Source organism: Tauraco erythrolophus, chromosome 3 (genome assembly GCF_009769465.1).
Source record: "Tauraco erythrolophus isolate bTauEry1 chromosome 3, bTauEry1.pri, whole genome shotgun sequence".
In the NCBI taxonomy this organism is placed as follows: Eukaryota; Metazoa; Chordata; class Aves; order Musophagiformes; family Musophagidae; genus Tauraco; species Tauraco erythrolophus.
The window spans coordinates 73,767,038-73,790,830 of record NC_141467.1 but is presented as its reverse complement, the minus strand read 5'-3'; the positions used below and the strand labels follow the sequence as shown (position 1 = coordinate 73,790,830).

The 23,793-nt window shown below is 39.1% G+C and overlaps 1 protein-coding gene across 1 annotated transcript in view; it reads left to right on the top strand.

Moving 5' to 3' along the window:
* The window catches only part of LOC147529047 (uncharacterized), a 111,749-nt gene that overhangs the window by 2,979 nt on the left and 84,977 nt on the right, over positions 1–23,793 (top strand). The window lies entirely within an intron of this gene.

Genomic DNA, 23,793 nt, shown 5'->3' with positions numbered 1-23,793 from the left:
GGCAGGGGAGAAGAGGAGGAGATGTTGCCCTCTATGTCAAAGACCAGCTGGAGAGCATGGAGCTGAACCTGGGGATGGATGAAGAGCTGACTGAGAGCTTATGCGCCAGGATTAAAGGAAGGGCAGGGACAGGGGAAATAGTAGTGGGGGTCTACTACAGGCCACCTGACCAGGAAGACCAAGTGGATGAGGCCCTCTACAGACAGATAGGAGCAGCCTCACGTTCATGAGCCCTGGTCCTCATGGGGGACTTCAACCACCCCGATATCTGTTGGAGAGACAACACAGCAGGGCATAGGCAATCCAGGAGGTTCCTGGAATGCATAGATGATAACTTCCTTCTCCAAGTGGTAGAGGAACCAATGAGGAGAAGTGCTTTGATGGACCTTGTTCTCACCAATAAAAAGGGGCTGGTGGGGAATGTGATGCTCAAGGACAACCTTGGCTGCAGTGACCATGAAATGGTGGAATTCAAAATTCTTAGGGTGGCAAGGAGGGTGCGCAGCAAGCTCACTACTCTGGATTTCAGGAGAGTAGACTTTGGCCTCTTTAAGGATCTTCTTGGTAGAGTACCAGGGCATAAAGCCATGGAAGGAAGAGGGGTCCAAGAAAGCAAGCTGGTTAATATTCAAGGATCATCTCCTCCAAGCTCAGGAGCAGTGCATCCCAATAAAAAGAAAGTTGGGCAAAAATACCAGGAGGCCTGCATGGATGAACATGGAGCTCCTGGACCAACTCGGGCACAAAAAGAAGGCCTACAGAGGATGGAAGCAAGGACAGGTAGCCTGGGAAGAATACAGAGAAATTGCCTGAGCAGCCAGAGATCAGGTTAGGAAAGCTAAAGCCCTGAGAGAGTTAAATCTGGCCAGGGACATCAAGGGCAACAAGAAAAAGTTCTATAGATTTGTCAGAGATAAAAACAGATCTAGGGAAAATGTAGGACCTCTCCGGAAGGAAACCGGGGACCAGGCTACCCGGGATATGGAGAAGGCTGAGGTTCTCAATGACTTCTTTGCCTCGGTCTTCACTGGCAAGAGCTCCAGCGGCACCGCCCAAGTTGCAGAAAGCAAAGGCAGAGACTGGGAGAATGAAGAAACACCCACTGTAGGAGAAGATCAAATTCGAGACCACCTAAAGAACCTGAAGGTGTTCAAGTCCATGGGACTTGATGAGATGCATCCGTGGGTCCTGGGGAAACTGGCAGATGAAGTTGCTAAGCCACTATCCATCATATTTCAGAAGTCGTGGCGGTCTGGTGAAGTTCCCACTGACTGAAAAAGGGGAAATATAGGCCCCGTCTTTAAAATGGGAAAAAAGGAAGACCCAGGGAACTACAGGCCAGTCTCACCTCTGTGCAAAAGAAGACCATGCAGCAGATCCTCCTGGCGACTATAGAAAGGCACATAGAAAATTAGGAGGTGATTGGTGACAGCCAACATGGCTTCACTAAGGACAAATCCTGCCTGACTAATTTGGTAGCCTTCTATGATGAGGTTACAGCATTGATGGATAAGAGCTACTGACATCATCTACCTGGACTTATCCAAAGCATTTGATACTGTCCCACACGATATCCTTATCTCTAAACTGGAGAGACATGGATTTGATGGATGGACCACTCGATGGATAAGGAATTGGCTGGATGGTCGCTCTCAAAGAGTTGTGGTCAACGGTTCAATGTCCAAGTGGAGGCCAGTGACAAGTGGTGTTCCTCAGGGGTCAGTACTGGGGCCAGTGCTATTTAACATCTTTGTTGGAGTCATGGACAGTGGGATCGAGTGCACCCTTAGCAAGTTTGCAGATGACACCAAGTTGTGTGGTGTTGTGGATACGCTGGAGGGAAGGGATGCCATCCAGAGGGACCTTGACAGGCTGGAGAGGTGGGCCTGTGAGAACGTCATGAAGTTCAATAAGGCCAAGTGCAAGGTCCTGCACGTGGGTCGGGGCACTCCCAAGCACAAGAACAGGCTGGGTGGAGAATGAATTGAGAGCAGCCCTGAGGAAAAGAGCTTGGGAGTGCTGATGGATGAGAAGCTCAACATGAGCCGGCAATGTGTGCTGACAGCCCAGAAAACCAACTGCATCCTAGGCTGTATCCAAAGAAGCATGGCCAGCGGGTCAAGGGAGGTGATTCTGCCCCTCTACTCTGCTCTGGTGAGACCCCATCTGGAATACTGCGTTCAGCTCTGGAGTCCCCAGCACAAGAAGGACATGGAGCTACTGGAACGAGTCCAGAGGAGGGCCACAAAGATGATCTGAGGGCTGGAACACCTCTGCTATGAAGACAGGCTGAGAGAGTTGGGGCTGTTCAAGAGAAGGCTCCGGGGTGATCTTATCGCAGCCTTCCAGTACTTAAAGGGGACCTGCAGGAGAGCTGGAGAGGGACTTTTTGCAAGGGCATGTAGTGATAGGACAAGGGGAAATAGCTTTAAATTGAAAGAGGGTAGATTTAGATTTGATATAAGGAAGAAATTCTTCACCCTGAGGGTGGTGAGGCAGTGGAACAGGTTGCCCAGAGAAGTCGTAGATGTCCCATCCCTGGAATTGTTCAAGGCCAGGTTGGATGAGGCTTTGGGCAACCTCGTGTAGAGAAGAGTTTCCCTGCCCATGGCAGGGGGGTTGGAACTAGATGATCTTTGAGGTCCCTTCCAACCCTAACCATTCTATGTTTCTATGATACAATCTCTGCTAGGCTGCTCTGTGCTACTGCACAAGATACATTGGATACCTCTACATTATACTTCATCCTTTTGTTTAAAAAGATGCTTTATACTCCATTTGTTAGAAAGAGTGGAATTTACAAGATTCTGTAAGAATCCAAGCTACAAAAAATTACTGAATACCGAAAATAGTTATTGAATTTTCTCTTTTGACTGCAAACTGATGATCTTTCTGAGTTTCCCACAAAGAAGCTGATTTTTCTGGAATACCTTTTCCTCTTCTTTTCAGTGTCTTTAAGCCATTGCTAACAACAAGTATATCAATGTAACTAAAAAAAATAAGAAAGACAGAAATGAGAACAGAATCGAGGTTAACTTTTGCCAATAGTACAAAGAGCTGACTGAGTTTCTCTGAAATGTCCATCTTCTCTCCGATTACCTTCTCTGTCTTCTGATTGTTTAGCAAGCTTATTCTGTTATACTTTTTCTCCTTCTTTTCAGCTTATAAATAATCTTCCTGACTTCGGTGATTTGCCTTCCTAAATATAGACATTCTTTTGAAAAAGGAACTATTCTGCAAACTAAGAATGAGATCATTCTTGTACGGGGATACAACAGTACTGAGTGAAGGCATATGTATCATAATCATGTAATTACCATCCCTGCTTCTAAAATGATAGCAGTGTATCAGAATCTCAGAAACACTTTTCTTATGAAAATGGATCTAGTTATTTATGATTAAGCAATTGTTTGTGTTACATACATGCAATGAGTTCAGTAGTGTCTACCTGAACTTCCACAAAAATTAAGGTAATAATGTTAAGTGGAAAGTAAATGCTCCATCTGCCTGCCTTGATGGGCTATCTCAGTTCTTATTTCTCCAGGAAATGCACATCCCAATCTAAATAATCATTCAAGGAGAAGTGGTGTACATGAGGTGATACCCACTAATTCTTGCTTAAGTAGAATAAAGTCCTCTGATACTGACCTTACACCAGCCAGTGCATGCTATTGAGACTACTAGTACAATAGTTAAAATACAAAGTGATACACTGATGTAAACATGTGGGAAAGATTTGGAGTAACATTTCTGCACTGTTTGGTGGGGTTTTTTTTGATATCTCTACCAGTAACTGACTCCTAACCCTACTCCTCCCCTAATGTTTCCAACACAAGAGAGCCAGATTCCCCCCCTGCTTTGCTCCAAACATGGAGACTACGAGTGTTTCAGAATGCTTCTTAGATGGCACCATTCAGCTTTGCAGTTATTTTGTGAAAAATTTGAAACAAACAGAATATTTTTCAACTAACACAAAAGCAGAGTATGTCTGAGTGAAAGTGTATTGCCTGTTCCCAAGGCAGATCTGTAACTACATTTTTTGAAGATTTACCTGTTTAAAAAATTCATAATCAATTTATCATTCCCTGGACTTAAAAAATTAGACCTTTTTCTACATAAAAACTGGGCACTAGTAATTCCATGAGTCTTAATGTAATGAGAATAATAGATATGCAGTCGTGTAAAAAATGAATATAATTATGTGAAGAAGTCCTTGAAGCATCATAAACTATGCACATGGTAGTTAAGCCTTTTGCCATTGGAAGCTTGAAATGGGTAATTTCCTCCTCTTTGGCATATTCTTGCACCCTTGTATTTGTTTATATACGACACTAACTAATTTAATAATAATCTTTTCAAGTGACCTTGGTTTGATTTTGTGTAATCTTACAATTTCTCATACTACTTGAATGAACTGCAGTTTGTGAGACAATATGTAATTGTATGTGAAATTCAATTTTTCCCTCTTTCAAGTTTTTACCATACTAACATCCATCCTCCTTTGTAATTTAATCCCTTGCCCTCACTCCCAAGCCTGCAGGAGGTTATGATTCATGCAGTTATGCTTATGAACTAGCAGTCTGTCCCAACACCTTTATTTCATGTCTTCTTTGCCCTTTCTACTCCTCTACCCGTGTCTCCTGTCAGGTGAAACAAACTACTCTTTTTCTTCTCCTAATCAGCACATTTTTCCATGGAATCCAAAACTTACCTGTTCCAGGTGAGTCCAAGATATAGTCCTGAACTACAAGCTACCACCACTTCTTCATGACTATTTTAAAAATATATTTTGCCAAAGTTTGGAAGGACAGTAACAATGCCCTCTAATTCTCTTCCTTACCCCCCACCCTCCACGTTCCTCCTGTTATTCCTTCAAATATCAAACCTATGCAGATGTTGCCTCTCATTCTGTTGCTTGGGAAATTTCAACATTACCTAAAGACCTTCTTCTCCAGAAATACTTGAAATGTTCACTGACAACTCTAAGAGGAGGAAGAAGGGAAGAATGCTATTACATACAGTTGTACGGGTAAGAAAGACTGAGATCAAACTGTTAAAATATTCACCAAATGTCTGACAAAAAAGTGGAGGTCATTTCATTCCAGATTATATCACAGTGCACTTCACTGCGTACAGCATTCATCTAAGAGATCATGTCCTTATGACTTAATCTATTTTTAAACTCTAGATAAAATTATGTATTCTAAATTTATAGTTTTATCAATTTCAGGCTCAGGACATGGACAAACATTTCATTTATGAACTGTTTTCATTTGTTTTAATTGCGCTTTCAGTTGATATTTAACACTGTGGTGTGTCAAAATAAATTATTTTATCAGCCAAGCAAAAGTAATTGCTCTCTTACCAGGGAACAAAGCAAATAACTCCAAACTGTGTACACTATAAAAGTTAAACATTTGCATAAAATATGGTAAATCTAGGGCTTCTTATATCCCATGGGTATTGTGCTAGCTAATAAACTCTGTATCAAATTAAAGGTACAATTGGATCAACAAGACTTGATGTAAGCAGAAAAATATTAAGGAAATTTAAAACCAAATGTTAAATCCATTCTTGGTTTTGATGACAAAAGAAGAAAGTGTTAAGGTCAACCAGGTCAACCTGGCCACTCCGGCAACTGAACCCTACACAGTCGTTCACTCACCCTCCCCCAGCCCCAGGGATGAGGGAGAGAACTAAAGGATAAACAGGAAACCTGTGGGTTGAGATAAGAACAATTTAATACAGATGATTTAATACACAGTGTAGGTGCTCACCACCCCCTCGTATGCGAAGCCCATCTCGTCCCGAAGCTGCAATCCCGGACGAACGCGAGGCCCCGAAATAGAGAGGAGGAGAGAGAGATGGTACTCCAAAAGTGGGAGTACTGGGAGAGAGAGGGAAAAAAAAGGCAATAGAGCAAAAGCGCAAAAGAGCAAAAGCGGCGAAAGAGCCAAAGCGCAAAAAGTCCTTCCTTCCAGCTGTCCCTCACCTTTATACTGGGCATGACGCTGCATGATATGGAATACTAATTGGCCAGTTTGGCCCTCAATCTTAAGTTCCACCACAAATCACAAGGGGAATCGTGGCCCCCTTGTCCCGGCTATGCTTCCCCCTTATTCCACCATGCTTCTGGACTCTGGCCAGAGCACGGCACACTGAAAAGTCCTTGGAGTTTCACTTCCAACTCCAAACATCAGCTTGCTATCAACATTCTTCCAGAGTGAGCCTCTGCGTAAAACCAAAACACGGAGCTCTTCTAGCTGCTAAAAAGAAGAGCTAACTCTGTCCCAACTAAAACCAGGACACAAGCACAGAAAGATACTGAAGAAATATACTTGTTTCTACAGGGAATTACCAAGTTTTGTAACTGCAAGTGTCTTTTTTTTTTTCAGTCGTTGTAGCACAATCATGATTGCAAGTTAATATAATATCTAATGCTTCAAGAGATAAATCCTGAGGAGAAACTTGGGGTGAGGGAGCTGTTTATTTGCTTTCTTCCCCCATAATACAAAGCACAGTTTTCCCCTAATATTCACTGATATAAAGAAAGAAGCTACGTTTATTTTTAAGAAATCCTTGTGACTTGGAACTGAATTCAGATTAAGTACTTCCTAACAGGGAATTGCAAAAGATATTTTACAGTAAGCTTCATCTCCTTAGACACCTGGGGGATGAATCCAAGTAGTCATCTTCCTTTAAACTAGTGAAGAGAAAGAGGCGTTTCCAGAGGACAACTTGTATTTTCTATTTAAGAAATCATTCTCTGTAGGTGACCTACTCTTACTTTCATTGTCTTTTTGACTATAATGGAACTTACACAACTAAATTGGGTTAGATGTGTAAGTGCTGGTTAGTTTAGGATGCAATTTGTCTAAGGAACCTGAAGGTGCACAAGTCCATAGGACCTGATGAGATGCATCCGTGGGTCCTGAGGGAAGTGGCAGGTGAAGTTGTTAAGCCACTATCCATCATATTTCAGAAGTTTGGCAGTCCAGTGAACTTCTCACCAACTGTAAAAGGGAAAACATAACCTCCATTTTTAAAAAGGGAAAAAAGGAAGACCCAGGGAACTACAGGCCAGTCAGTCTCACCTCTGTGCCCAGCAAGATCATGGAGCAGATCCTCCTGGCGACTATGCTAAGGCACACGGGAAAAAAAGGAGGTGATTGGTGACAGCCAACATGTCTTCACTAGGGGCAAATCATGCCTGGCAAATTTGGTGACCTTCTGTGATGGGGTTACAGCATTGGTGGATAAGGGAAGAGCAACAGATGTCATCTAACTGGACTTATGCAAAGCATTTGACACTGTCCCACATGGCGTCCTTATCTCTAAATTGGAGATGCATGGATTTGAAGGACAGAGGGACCACTTGTTGGATAAGGAATTGGCTGGATGGTTGCACTCAAAGAGTTGTGGTCAATGGCTCGATGTCCAAGTAGAGACAAGTGACGAGTGGCATTCCTTACGGTTGGTATTAGGATGGGCATGGTTTTAGTATCTTTGTCAGCAACACGGACAGCAGGTTTGAGTGCGTCCTCTGTAAGGTTGCTGATGACACCAGGCTGTGCAGTGTGGTCGACACACTGGAGGGAAGGGATGCCATCCAGAGGGACCTTGACAGGCTTGAGAGATGGGCCCCTGTGAACCTTATGATGTTCAACAAGATGAAGTACAAGGTCTTGCACATGGGTCGAGGTCAATCCCAAGCACAAGAACAGGCTGGACAGAGAAGAGGTAGAGAGCAACTGTGAGGAGAATGACTTGGGAGTGCTGGCTGATGAGAAGCTCAACATGAGCTGTCAAGGTGTACTTGCAGCTCAGAAAGCCAACCGTATCCTGGGCTGCATCCAAAGAATTGTGACAAGCAGGTTGATGTAGGTGATTCTGCCTGCCCCTCTACTCTGCTCTCGTGAGACCCCACCTGGAATACTGCATTCAGGTCTGGGGGTCTCAACATAAGAAACACATAAATCTGTTGGAATGAGTCTAGAAGAGGGCTACAAAGATGATCCAAGAGCTGGAGCATCTCTACTATGATGACAGGCTGAGAGAGTTGGCGTTGTTCAATCTGAAAAAGAGAAGGCTCTGAGGAGACATTCTAACAGCCTTCCAGGACCAAAAGGGGCCTACAGGAAAGATGGAGAGGGACTTTTTACAAGGGCATGTAGTGATAAGACAAGGGGAAATGGCTTTAAACTGAAAGAAAGTAGATTTAGATTAGATGTAAGGAAGAATATATTCACCCTGAGGGTGGTGAGGCACTGGAATAGGTTGCCCAGAGAAGCTGTGGATGTCCCATCCCTGGAATTCTTCAAGGCCAGATTGGATGAGGCTTTGAGCAACCTGATGTAATGGAAGGTGTCCCTTCCTCTGGCAGGGAATTTGGAACTAGATGATATTTAAGGTCCTTTCCAACCCAAACCGTTCTATGATTCTATGAATTCAGCTGCCCATACATTGACAACACATACCATATAAGTACTCTAGGATGTCCGGTAACTCACATGGGGCTGACATATGTGATGCAGAAGTTCTATGCTTTTCTGGAACAACAGAAACTTTATGTCACCTCAAAAATTTCTAGACATCTGTGTCTTGGCATCAGAATCACTCTTTAATGTCCTAGTCACATAAATACTGCTCAGGCATACACTAATCCTATACTATTTGTATAATGACCTACCCAGTGATAGATGTTGTTATACCAGTGCTATGTGAATGATTTGGGGAAAAAAAAGCCTTTAGATTTTGTAATATTTTAATCAAGCTAGAGTTCACAGAAAAAGTGGCTATTTTCCTAGAAGTTACAGAAACACAATGTACTTTCTCGTGCTTTATTTCCACATTTAGAACCTGTGTACACAACAAACTAACTGATACAAGAAGAAATACCATCTGATTTTCTCCTTTAAATCCTTATAAGGAACGAATAATGAGAGGAGCCACTAGTAAAAGATGTGACTCATGAAGGACAAGGCCCTGAGCAACCTGATCTAGTTGGAGATATCCCTGTTCCTTACAGGGGGGTTGGACTAGATGACCTTCGAAGGTCCCTTCCAGCCCTAACCATTCTATGATTCTATGATTCTATGAAACACATTCACCATTTTTCTGTTTTGTTGTTGCTTCAGATGTACGTAAGTTTCAGCAACATACTCCATGCAATATTGATGAGCTCCCTGGCGAAGTTCTGACTGCCATCAAGAAGTGTTGAGAGTTTTTGGTTTCTGCTGAACAGGGTACAAAAGGCAAATTTTTAACATAAAACCCCAGTATTAGATCAATGAAAGTTCAAATAAAAAGCATTTCTTTTTGCAGTATTGCCTGTTCTATTTAATTTGCATTGGTGTACTATTCTTCAAAGTCAGCAGGGTGAATTTCACTGACAATTATGAAAATCCATTCTTTTCCATTTACCATTAAATATTCTTCAGGCACAGCAGAATCCAAATAGGTACATAAACTAAAGAATGTGTCCTGATCCGGTTATAAACAGGTTTTCTCATGCATTACAAAAGGCATAACTTGTGCTTACAGTATATTTTATTACACTTCTATCTTATTCAACATTAAACTTGTTCCTTTTGTAGTGCCTAAAATCACTTTATCTTGAATGATAAATAATTTTTTAATAAAAAAGAGTGAGCTAGTATATTCTGAAATGAACATGTTATGAAATCTATACTGTTAGGAAATTTATTTACATGCATTCAAAAAGATTTTATTGTGAGTTAAAGAAAACCATACCATTGTTAGGACATCTTGGAAAAAGCATTCTCCCCTGGTTAATATTGTCTTTTTATATATTAAATCACTCATTGCTTTAGTGCTTAAAAGAAACAGAGGGGTACATATTGAACTTATGTGCACGTAGATACCCTGACAAATGTTGATTACTCCAGCAAAAAATCAATGAAATCTTTCAGAAATTTTTCCCTTTTGGGTGACTTTTTAAAAATAATTTGAATAGAAAATTACAGATACTTTTAGGCTACAAAATTTGAAATTAAATGCTATACAGCTTCAGTACATACCTTACAATATAGCTTATTCACCAAGGTACAAACCAGAAAAAATAAAATATAAATTAAATTTCTAATTATTTTCGTATGATTATCTCCATATAAAAGTCATGTATTCAGATACAATGGCTGTCCTGCTCTGTTCCGTTTGAGTTTGGGAGAAGCCTTGACTCTTAATTCTCCAGATTAAGTTTTATTTTGGTGTTTTCTTGATGTTGATCTACAAGTCCTTCTATGAAAAAACTGCACAGGGATTGTTCTGGAGTAATTTAGTTGCAACTGCTACCAGAGGAATTAATATTCCACAGAGTTCCTCAGCCACGTCTTTATTGCCTTAGGTGTTACCAAAGGCCCTAGTTTTGGTGCATGCTTAAAGAGCTCCACATTTGTCCAGAGGTAATTTTCCCTGGACTGGTCATGTGTGACGAAAAGAGACTCGACTACAAGATCCAAGCAAACGGTTTATTCGTGCTGCACTTACAGGTTTTACTGTAAGGTCCAAGATAACAATTTACTCGAACTGCACTTGCAGATTCAATATGCCACTATTGCAGGTTTTTATGGGTACAATGGGGGAATGCACTATCGCAATTTTAAAAGCAAAATATACACTATTACAGTACACTATCACAGCACACAAAAAAAGTCACGGAATGCACTATTGCAGCACACAAAAGAGACGACACACAAGCGCACAGACCTAAAGCTGCTAAATAATCACTTACCCCTCCAGGTAAGGGCTCTCGATCCCAGGGAAGTTACCTTGGCCGGTGTCCCGATCAAGCGGGAAAGAATCTCCTCACAGACCAGCTGTGTAGTTGGAGAAGCAGCTCCTGATTCCCAACCCAAATCATAGGGCTTTTATCCCCTGATTTACGTGACCGTGTAGGTACCATGCCTGAGGGGGGCTTTGGGGGTGTGACAGGGAGTTTCCCCGTATCGATCGTCTGAATACACAAAGTTGTCTGAGTACGCAAAGTTGTCGGCTGAAGCAGAAACCTTCCAGCTTCCCTTTGCCTTATCTCAGGCAACTGGACAATGGTTGGATTGAGACTCAGGGCATGTTCTTTGTTGAGGGATTTCGAGGCTCAAATCAAGTTTTGGTTCTTTGTATAACGCAGCACTGACTCATCAGACAACTCAGGGCTGAGCGATCGACACAGCTCCCCGTGGGTCGCCTCTGCCTCAGTGCAATACAGAGCTGGGTCACTTCTGCAACCCCCCTGTGCCACCTGTGTGCTGGGCATTGAGTCGCCTGTGTGCTGGGCATTGCCGAGAAACTCGATTTGGATCTCTGAGCTGGATGATCCATACAGCATGATGATTGAAAAAAAAACAAGTTCTGCAGCAAGGTAACCTAAAAGCATTAAGAGGGCAGAACAAACTCAGCTTGTTGCTGTCGTTGTAGCAAATCAGTAAAATAATATTATTAGATTTCTTTTGTCATTGCAACTTTATAGTAGCACTACTTAACATTTATCTAGTGTATTTACAAATGAGTTATATTCCAAAGCACTTCATAAACTTTAAATAATTAATGTCACTTGTAGAAGGCAATAAAGATTTATTTTTTTTTTACTTCATGACATTTACAAATCAACACAGCAATTGTAGCATACAGATGCCTCATGTATTACAAAAAAAAAAAAATCTTCTCATGATGCGCTTATTTAGCTGTTTTTCAGATATAGAATTCTCTTCACCTTTTCTCTGTAATTATGCCCACAATTGGTTTTAAACACTTTTAAAACATGTTGGTATTTACTATACACTACATGTATATAAGGAATATATATTTTCACATAGGTAATTCAGCCTTTTGGTTTCTGGATAAGCTAGTGAATATCAAGGTCATCTTTACTATTTTTTCCATGTTTTTATGATTTTTCTGAGTAGTATATGCTGGTATTAATACGTAACCACACTGAACTGTCATAAAGCTAATATGGCAGTTTGAAAACAATTCCAAGATACTATTAAATACATCTCTCCTTATCCAAATACAAGTGAAAATCTTTCAAAGTCTGAAAAGGTGATCTTGCAAGAGTTTTGTAGATATACATTTTCTTCTAATGCATCATGTTAACAATTGGATATTTTTCTATATTTTTTTCTTTAAATTCAAAACTGTTTAAATATAAGTGCGATGATGTGAAGTTTGAGCCAGAAATATATTTGACTGTCTTTATAATTGAAAGCATCTGAGGACTCCTAATGAGATCAGAGAGCCAAAACTTGTATTGCAGTCCAGAACGGAGAGTCTTGCTTGGTTGAGATTATTTAGTCGACAGCCATAAATCAAGAAGTGAGTAAGAAAAAGAGCAACAGGTATCTTTTACATGTTTAATAAATAATTTAATTTCTAACCCTTAAAATATAGGCACTCTTTTTCAAATAATACCTTAAAGACAGTCAGTTAAAAACACTCAATTGTGATGGGAGAGAATTCCTGTCAAGCTTTTGACTCTTTCCCCAGTGTCTGCATCTCCCATTACTCAAGGATTCTGATCTCTCTGATCAATAACTTACTCCAGTATCAATACTGTGACTGAGGTAGTATCAGAGACATCAGAGCAGCCTTGTACTGCAGACAAAATCATTGTTGCCAGTACAACTGCCTCACAGCTAAAAATCCAAAGATTTTGCAAATCTGGAGAACACTTTTATTTAATGTCACTTTTGCACAAACTTTGATACATTGTTTTACTCATTAAATGAGCGGTTTGCTCAGGCACAGTGCATAACTAAACATTCTTGAGCAGTATCTACTCAATCATTTTACCATTTTGCAAGATGGAATTTAAATTAGTTTAGTTAAGAATGTCAATTTGTTTTTCTAAATGGTTATACTTTTTCATGCCACTGTGTCAGAAGAGATTCTTTGCATTTGGCTATTCAAGTTCATTTATAAATAATCAGGCTCAAATATATACAGTCATGTCTGGTGAACTGTTAGACTTTAGCACTGTTTTATCATCAAGCCTAGCTGCTGTTTTGTCATGGAAAAGTACCTTACTAAGCACAGAGAGGTAGCCTTCATCTGAGACAGGTAAGTTTTTAGTGCTAAAACACATGCTACTGTCTTTAGGTAGTGAAATATATAAAACAGTGTGAATCGTTGTGGATCAACACGATATTCAGACCAGAAAAAGTCTTCTGGAATATCCCTGTGTGCAAGATGTCTAGAATAAAACAGTACAAAATAGAGATTCATAGGATTCTCTTGCTCTATAAAATTTAAAAGAGAATGGTCTTTTACACCTCTTCCCATACATTCTTTGTTTTACTTCCATCTTTTCTAATTATCTAAGCTGTGTATAATTCCTAGTTAAATTCAAGGAGATATTTCTAATATATATCTAATTGTTTTCATATTGTTTAATTCTAAATCACTGTTCTGTAGCATAATATATTCTGATAGCTATGACAATAGTAAACCACAGTGTTAAACGGCACTTTTACTAGTACGCTTTAAGACATTTAATGAAATACCATTTTAGAAAAACATCTGTCAGTGATCAACTTTCTGAGCAATAAGCAATGTGGAAAATCTGCCTTCCTGTTAAAAAAAAAAAACCAAAAACAACAACAAACAGTATATGAGTGGATTAAAATAAATTATCAGCTTCATCATTAAGTTTAAGCCTGCGGACAGTGTTCCACGGGCTTAAAGGTTTGTGTCTAGATACATTTTTCATTTCTAAACAAGCAGTCAATGCTGAATGCAAAGATTCTGGAAATGCTTTAGGGTCTTAACCCACCTGATCGTTATATACCAGAAACTAGCCAAGCCAGAAGCCATTATTACTCAAACAAAATTAATTACTGAAAAGTTATTTTCTGGTTTTGCATCTTGCCTAAAGAAAAAGTAGATGCATTTCCTCGGCAAGCGTGAAAAAATAGCCCGGCATGTTCTTTGACGTTTGAAGCCTCTCCACCTGCCAGAAACAAAGAGGTAGATGTGCTAACAACAACAACAAAAGTACCCTGTTTTACAGCCTCTGATGTGTGTCTGCAACATATGTTTACTGTTCGAGAAGCGAAGGAAGCGGTGTTCTGCCTTGAAGGAATGTGCGGGACTATCCATGGCGCTGAAAACCAGGAGTGTGCATGGTTTGAGATGCTTCTTGCTGAATCTGCGCTGAGAAACTGTGAGCCTGTCTTCATATCTGAAATAGCAGTGAAAGTGTGGCCTAGGTGAACTTCTGTAAGTCAGACAGGAATAATGTACAGAACTGTTTCTACATTTTTTCTGAATATGTTTGTCATTGTGAAGGTTGAAATAAAAGCTTGCTGTCTCTTAAATAAGATGAGCCATTTGTTTCTTTTTACACGTAGGTACTGTTTTGTTTTTTTTTTTAAATAAACATATATTTACAAAATTAAATTCTAATATATGCAAATGCTATTCTTGATACAATACTTCAGCTGATTTTACAAAGGATTATTTCCTAATTTTTATTATTGTCTTATGTAAATACATTAGATAGAATATAAAAAATACTGAATTCTGTAGATAGTTCAGAGCTCTGGCCTTCATTGAAATCTCTATTTTATTAAGAAGTGATGGATCACATGCTGCAGTCAATTAATCTTACTACTTTCTTTGCAGTCAAACCAACACAGTACAGCATTTGGCTTTTAATATCAACTATATTTTTAAAACGAATTAAATTAAAAAAATTGTAATCTCAGTGCTGAAATGTGCTTTGATTTTGGGAAAATGAGATCTAAATGTCAGCTGGATGAACAGACCCTGAAGTTACTGCTTCTGCTTAGTATTGACTTTTACAGGCATGTACATATAACTAGATTACTATCACGCCAAGATAAATAGAAAGAACTTGTAAAAACTTCCAATTCAATTTCATTTTATTTTCATTTTGTGTAGTTCTGTTCTGTTGCTTAAAGGCATCACTTGCTCTCCAAGTTCTCTGTGAGTTTCAGAAACATAGCGTTGCATTAGTATTTGCTGTGTAATTTCAAAGAGCAGTTCCTCTATGTCCATAAACATATCATAAAAAAATTTCGAAGAAAAATCCCTGAAAATAAATATTGGTTATTCTTAAACTGATTATTAGAAATTATGGAATCCATTTAACTTAAACTTCTACAAAAGCACAGGAGGATTAAAAAAATCTTTGTTTAACATTACCTATGAAATAGAAAATTATGAACAATTTAGTATCAGATCTAAAATTGAGCCTTACATTAATTACTTTTCTTTATGCAGTTACTTCTTTTTAAATGTGTGCCATAAGGTTGGCAGTCATAAACAATGCAGTTCACTTGAACAAGTCATCGTGTAAAGAGAAGATTTCACTTACCTTTGTCAAACCTAATTATTATTCTGCTGGTTATGAAGTAAGTTCTAATACACTGAAGTTTGAACTAAATTAAATATATCCTAGGATGAAATGCTGCCCTTCCACTAGTTTACAGAGACTAAGATCTTTTTTTCCTGCCTTTCACTGTAGATATTGTCAGCTTTACAAATGAGAGATTCGAAAGCTGAGAGCTAGCTTGTTCCACTGACATAGTGTCAACTCTGAAACATTTGACTTCTGAAAAATCAGACATATTTCCTTAAATTCTTTTCTTTATAGCTTGGGCTATTGTTCATCAGAAGCATGAGAAAATGTAGATGTATTTTATAAGAATATGTAGAAATACATACTTTGTTGCAAATCGATTACATACAAGACAAAAACAACCATTATTTTTTTTGCTACAACATGTATAACAATACCAGGTTTTTTGTTCAAGAAGAGTCAGACTTAAATGAAATGAGATTGTCTACTTCTATTTTTTTTCATTTTGAAACATTTTTTAAAATCTTATTCTAGAACGAAATATACCCAAACCAATGTATGTACACTTCACGATGACCTGAGAAGCATCTAATTCTGGGAAAAAAAAAAAAAATATCACATGTGAGAGAAAACACTGATGGCATTGGTACCTTCCCCAATCCTTGGCATGATTCTGTCAAATTAAACTAAGAATTGGTTCTTCCCTCCCATTTTATCTTTTTCTCAATTTGTTCCCTGCAGACCAGTTATTCAGAAACTTTTTGCACTAAATGTGGTGGCAAAGACCACTCTTGATGGCAGTAAATCCCAGAACAATGTGAACTCCATGTATCATTTTGAAGTCAGTTTGAAAGCTGCAGGCTTAAAGTAAACTATTTTAGACTATTCAGACTATTTTAGACTATTTTAGACTATTTACACTATTAAAATGAAGAACATATTAGCTATCATTAAATGTGATCCTGCCTGGGACTTGTACATGTTACCACAATAATATTAAAAAATATTATCAATATTATTGAGTATACGTCTCATAGGTCTGATACTGACTGTACTGACTTCACAGAATCTAAATGGAGTCAGTTTCATCTTTTTAGCTAGTTTATATTCTCCATAGATGTTTTAATTATATCATATGTTCACATAACAAGAAAATGCAATTATTTATTTATTTGTTCATTCATTTTACATGCACCATTAGATACAGTATTGTGACTAAGCTGTTTTACTTATTTCAAGATCTATTTATTTCAGTCACACAGACTTCTTCCAGGTAGTTAAAATATCATACTATTAATTTATATGATCATGCATTTTTTATAATCAATAACTGATATTATGACATATACATTTCTTTTTCTGAATATACTAAATCTCAAGCACTATAATGAGTCTACCCACAAATTTTCAAATTCCTGTAAAATTCTAAACTCCCACAGCAAAACAGAAGCAGTTAAGTTTGTTCCCACAGTGCTGTCCAAAACAAAAGGCAGGAGTACTGTTGGTTGGTTTTTTTATTTCCTGGAATTATTTCATGTGGCTTTATTTCTGAATCTAATGTTAATCAGTAATAAAGTAAATTCCTTTTGACAGCTTCTTAAAATTCTCAGAGACGTTCCTCCAAATTGAAACCACATTGCTCTCATAAAGTGAACGCTATCTGACAGCTTGCTGACTTTCTGTCAAGGAACACACACATGCTTCTGGGGAGCTGAAGTTTAAAAAAAAAAAAAAGGTACAGAACTGAGTTTTCCAAAATGTACATACTAATCTCAGTTTGCCTAACAACAAATGCCCATGAATTTGCATACACGCACATCTATGGAATTTGAGTGTACCTTTGCATGAATTTTTAAACATTTGAGTGTTCAAAGGCTAGACTTTGTATAAAACATTAGAACATTTTCAACAACTATTTTAATATATTTGATTCACCTTGACTCACAAAATATTATAGATTAAATGGGTTGGACTGTGTGTATGCACAACACTCATATTGTGGACCAATTACTTTACAAAGGGAATCTGAGCTGCCCAGACAGCTAATGTACAATCTGAGGGCATAAGAACCATTGCACCTCATGGGTCTCCTTCCAGAATATTTACCCATAAATCTGGGTGGTACCTAACAATACAGTCTACCCAAATGCCTGCTCTCCTGTTTTCATTTCATCTACAATGAAAGCACTTTAGTTGCATTTGTTTCTCACAGATGCACAAATCAGTAACAGCAGCGAAGTTATTCAGTATCCAAAATTCCAAAAGAAGGCACAAACAACATAAGATTATGCGGTGACTCCAATTCACCGTTCAGAAAGGAACAAAGCACTTGCGTCAGGAGAACTTTCATTGAGCAATGTGCCAACTTGTTCCGTCTCTTTCCCCTGTTATAATGAAAGCCTGGATTGTTCTGCATCAAGAAACATGACTGTCCTTTCGGTTCTCTGAGGCACAATGGCCTAAGCTGCAGCCTTCTGTGTCAATCATAACTCTATTTTCGCCTGTTATGTTTGATGGTGCTGTAAGCCTAAGGCTTACTAGGAAAAAGAATATAGAGCATTACTCCTTCAATAGCATATGCGTGTTTGACCATCCAACATCCTCTCAGTTCACAGTGTTCAAAAGTTATTAATATTTTCACATATCTGACACAGTAGCTACTGCTGCATTTTAATAAGCATGGTAATTCAGACTGCAATAAATACTAATGATGACACCAGCAAACAATCCATTTGCATTTGAATGCTACCAAACAAAAACCATAGTCCTTAGCAGTATCCAGTACCATGAGATAGTTGAGGAGATGAATAGATAGATGGATGGGTAACGAGCAAGTAAGCAAGCAACATCTCAGACAAATGTTAAGAATCACAGTTCTCAGTAAAACAGATCATAAATCAGTGAGTCACCTGATAGTAAAAAAGTGAAACAGTAGAAGAAATTGCACTTAAAAAGACTGATAATATCTTTTATTTAAAGTAGATTCTGCTTTCCTTATCCTTAGTGGTGTTGCGGATATCGAGGTCAGGTACATCTGATCAAATGAAGCAAAGCATTTCTTTGGTTACTATTCAAAAAGGAAATTCTGGAGGCACAGGAGCGAGCTGTCCCTGTGTGCCGGAAGTCGAGCCGCCGGGGTAGAAAACCAGCTTGGATAACAAAGGAGATTTGGGAACATCTCTAAAGAAAAAGGGATGTCTATAAGTCTTGGAAGAATGGGCAGGCATCCAGGAATCAATACAGGGAGGAAGTTAGGGCATGTAGGGAGATAATCAGGGGGGCAAAAGCCCAATTGGAACTTAGACTAGCCTGCTCCGTAAGGGACAACAAAAAGTCTTTCTACAAATATATTAATAACAAAAGGAGGGCTAAAGATCACCTCCAGCCCCTACTGGACTCAGGGGGTACGTTAGTCACTAGGAATGAGGACAAGGCTGAGGTCCTTAATGCCTTCTTTGCCTCAGTCTTTAATAATAAGGTCAGTAGTTCCCAGGTGAGCTGGCCTATGGTGTCTGAAAGCAGGGAGGGAGAGCAAATCGAAGCTCCTGTGATCCAAGAGGAACGGGTCAAGGATCTGCTCCTTCGGCTGGATGCCCACAAGTCTATGGGGCCTGATGGTATCCACCCAAGAGTCCTGAGAGAGCTGGCGGATGTCATTGCCAAACCCCTGTCCATTATCTTTGGGCAGTCTTGGCTCACTGGGGAAGTTCCGCTGGACTGGAGGCTGGCGGATGTTACCCCCATTTACAAAAAAGGGCGGAAGGAGGATCCGGGGAACTACAGGCCTGTCAGTCTGACCTCGGTGACGGGCAAAGTCATGGAACAGGTTACCTTGAGTGCTATTAATGAGCACATACAGGTTAACCGGGTGATCAGGCCCAGTCAACATGGGTTTATGAAAGGCAGGTCTTGCCAATCAAACCTGATCACCTTCTATGACAGGGTGACCCGCCTAGTTGACGAGGGAAGGGCTGTGGATGTAGTTTTCCTAGACCTCAGTAAAGCCTTTGATACAGTTTCTCATAGTGTTCTGGTTGAGAAACTGTTAACTGCTGGCCTGGATAGGCACACCCTCCTTTGGGTTAAAAACTGGCTGGACGGCCGGGCCGAAAGAGTGGTGGTAAATGGGGCTAAATCCGGCTGGAGGCCGGTCACCAGTGGGGTTCCCCAGGGCTCAGTGCTGGGTCCAGTTCTGTTTAACATCTTTATCAATGACCTGGATGAGGGGATTGAATGTACCCTCAGTAAATTTGCGAACGACACCAAGCTGAGAGGCTGTGTCGATCTGCTTGAGGGTAGGGAGGCCCTTCAGAGGGATTTGAACAGACTGGATCGTTGGGCTGAGGCCAATGGCATGAGCTTTAATAAGGCCAAGTGCAGAGTCCTTCACTTGGGGTATAAAAACCCCAAGCATCGCTATAGGCTCGGGGAGGAGTGGCTGGAGAGCTGCCTGGCGGAGAAGGACCTGGGGGTCTTGGTTGACTACCGGCTTGATATGAGCCAGCAGTGTACCCAGGTGGCCAAAAAGGCCAATGGGATACTGGCGTGTATCAAGAATAGTGTGACCAGCAGGAGCAGGGAAGTGATCCTGCCCCTGTACTCGGCACTGGTGAGGCCGCACCTGGAATATTGTGTCCAGTTTTGGGCCCCTCACTTTAAGAGAGATATTGAGCTCCTGGAGCGAGTCCAAAGAAGGGCAACTAAACTGGTCAAGGGGCTGGAAAATAAAACTTGTGAGGAGCGGCTGAGGGAGTTGGGGCTGTTTAGCCTGGAGAAGAGGAGGCTGAGGGGAGACCTGATTACAGCCTACAAATACTTGAGAAAAGATGGCGGGGAGGTGGGGGAAGGGCTCTTTACAGTAGTGTTGGGTGATAGAACAAGAGGAAATGGGTATAAGCTTAGTCAGGGGAGATTCAGGTTGGATGTTAGGAAGTATTTCTTCTCTGAAAGGGTTGTCAGCCGCTGGAATAGGCTGCCCAGGGAGGTGGTTGAGTCCCCATCCCTGGATGTGTTTAAGAATAGGGTGGATGATCTACTTGAGGATATGGTTTAATGGGGATTAGGAATGGTTGGACTCGATGATCTCTAAGGTCTTTTCCAACCTAGAAATCTATGAAATGAAGTCTATGAAAGCAAAGCATGAAATACCTGTAGAGAATCAGCTCTCTCTTTAAGGGATCCTTTTGGATACCTCTCTTACAACACAAAAAAAAAACAAAATAGGCTGCTCTTACAATTTTGATTATGCATGATGTTCAGCAGATCTACATTCCTTACGTAGTGAAGAGACCAAAGAAAAACAAAAGGCTAAACTCTGTGTGTTACATCCAAAAATACAGTTCTTTTTCACTAAAAAATGTAGGATACAAGATCTGCTGCAATCACTGCAGTTTCACAAAAAGAAACATAATATTTTTCTCCTTTCCTTATTCAATTCACAGAGCTACCCTGGCTAGGCATTATGAAGTGGGTTTACCTTTCATAGTAAGAAAAAAATGTCAGAAGTGTTGTTATACTAATGCCCATGGGGTTCCTATAAAACAAATTCAAAAACATGTATTTTGAAAAGAATGACCAATTCTCAGCTGTTATAGCTCCTTGCCAATGAATCTTCAGCCAGTGGAGAGGTTGTTAATGAAGTCAGAAGAATTTTATATATACATTTCTGGAACAAAATTTATCAGATCCTTCAAACAAATATTTAATCTTAAATTAATATGTCAGTTTCCTTCAGGGAAATACTTAGATTAGGCATTTAAAACTAATTTTTTCACTTCATTTTTTCATAGAAATGTTTTTGAAATGAAATTAATTTTAATGCAGGGTTTTTTTCCACTAAAAAAGCAAATATTGCAACAGATGTTCTGATTTTATCTTGACTGAGTGAACTAAATATTGTTTTGTGTTCATGTCACATTTTATTTGAAAATTCTGCGAGTTTGGTTATGTTGCAGAATGGGAACAAAGTCATGTCTGTAGAAATTCCCAGAAAAAAAAAAACAAACCTATTTCACATTCAGCCTAACTAAGCAATTTCAGTGACTCATTTATTAGTCTTTCATGAAGATGGAAGGAGAAGGAAGGGGAGAATAGAAGATTTCAGAAGTGCCCTTTGGCACGAAACACCCCAGTAAAACTCTTCAGACCTTAGAATTCTGGGCTTTCTAATTCTAAAAGGGGGAAGGAGGTGTTAAAATTCTTCTGCTTTCCTCCCAGGTCCCAGTTTCTCTACATGTTAGGAAGATTACTAAAGTCTTTCAGTAAAAGATTGAGATGCTTCTTCTCCATACCTGTCTGAAGTTTGGTCCTTTATACGATGTAAGCCAAAGAAGTATTTTCATCTTAGGCTTTTCACCTTTTCTCTAAATATCATACAAAAGGCCTTTTACTTTGCCTTTTTGTAGTCAGGAGAGGCACTGCCTTTAGCAAAAGATTTTTGGTCTCTTTAAAGCACTTCTTCAATGTTTTGTGCACTCAATGTACAGTGGTTCATCTTCTAGGCATTAGATCATACTATAATTCAATTTGTAGCTTTTGTTTTTCAGAAATGAATTAGCTGAATATTCTTAGATGTTTCCCAACATATTTCCCAAACCAGACTACTAATCATTCTAGTGACTCTTCTCTGAATCATTTACAATCTCTATCTTTTAAAAACAGACTCCAAAAGTAAGCAGAGCAGTCCGACCACAATCTCAGAAATAGCACATAGGAAAATAAAAAATAATTACTACATATGATGGCTTAACACTTTTCAGACAGTGCCTCAAAGTGTGAGCATTTCTAATGGAACTTGAGCTGTGGTGTGATGATGAGATATCAGCAGTGGTCTTGTAGTTCTGCAAAATATAGTGAAGAGATTCACAAATATTGAAATTTTACTCTCTTCCATGTGCATCTTATGCTTATTTTTTCTACTAAGTTCAGCACGCATCCAGAAGAAAGGAATGCTTGAATTACAGAGTATCATTCCGTTTCTAAATATGGCAGCATCAAGGGAATTCCTCTAGCCTCTGTAAATTTTGCGTAAAAATAATTTCTCCTGATGAGATTTTACTGGTTTTGATTTTCTGAAAGGAGCTTACAAACTGTCCCATTGCATTCTGTGCCTCTGTAAACAAGCAACGTACTGCTTTGGTTGGCTTTACTGTAAGATTTGAATGTGAAATCATTTCCTGTAGTAAGACTAAAAGGTTAGGATGGAAACCAGTTACTTCTGAATGCCAAGAGAGGCTTGCTTTTTATAGCATTACAGTGATGACAGTCTCAGTAGTCTCCGTCTCTGTTTAAACACAAAAAAAGTTGCATAATTCTTCGATTTGGGACGATTTTCTCATAGGATCAGTTATAAAATGAAGATCTAGACCTGTAATAAGATTTTAAATATCCCTAAAGCAAGTTTCCTTCATTTCTGGAGATATGTAATTTGCTTTAATTAGCTGGAAACAAAACATAGCAAAAGCTTCGCCAAAATTCCTTCATGTTACTGAAAAAAGAAAATTGGTGGGGTTTTTTTGGTCTACTTGGTTGATTCAATTTATCATATTCCAGTTTCTTTAGAATAACAGTAGAATTTTCACTTGCAGAGTCAGCCCTGACTTTTATGCTTATCCAGCTTCTACATCTTGCTGTGTGTTTAAATTCTCTTCAAGAGAGTTTGGAAATAAGCCTGGACATAAGATCATTTTGAGTGATTCTCTTATGGTACAGCTAACTGCTCCTTAATGTCACTTCTTAAATGAAAAATCTTAAAAAATTAAATCAGTTTACATAAAAAATGTCAAGCAGTCCATGCTGTAGGTAACACTGCAACTTCTTAAGACTACAACACTTTATTCTTTTGAAGCAATTCTCTCAAATTCTCTAAGGTATTTGATCAAGTAAGACATTTATTTATGTTTGAATTGGCAAATGCGCTCACCCAGATAATTAAGTAGCTGAAAATTATTGATCTGTTAGGCATAATGTGGTCAATGTCAGAAATGTTTACTAGAGTAACATTAACATTAATACATTCTATTCCCTTGTAAGATTATTTGGTTAGGTCTGAAGACCACATCTCTTTCCAATAATCCTCAAAGATTCAATAGAATCTTAGTTCCTTCTGTTCGTGATAAGCGAGGCAACTTAAAAACGTTTAATACAAGTTTATTTTTGAAGCCAGTGAAAATCTCCCCTGAGATATACACAGCATGATACTGTAATATGTCATGATCAGTCTGGTCACGAATTTCACAGTAAGTTTGCAAAAGATATAGTAGATTAATTAAGAGTCTGTGGCCACAATGAACATTTAAAGCCGTTAATACAGACACATCAAAATACTGGTATGAAAATTTCTTTCTACACTGTGCCAGCAGAGATACTTCTAGTGCTAGTTTGGCATGTCACCATAGATATAGCACATGATCATTCTATTGATCACTAGAAGTAAATTTGAAACTTCATGGTGA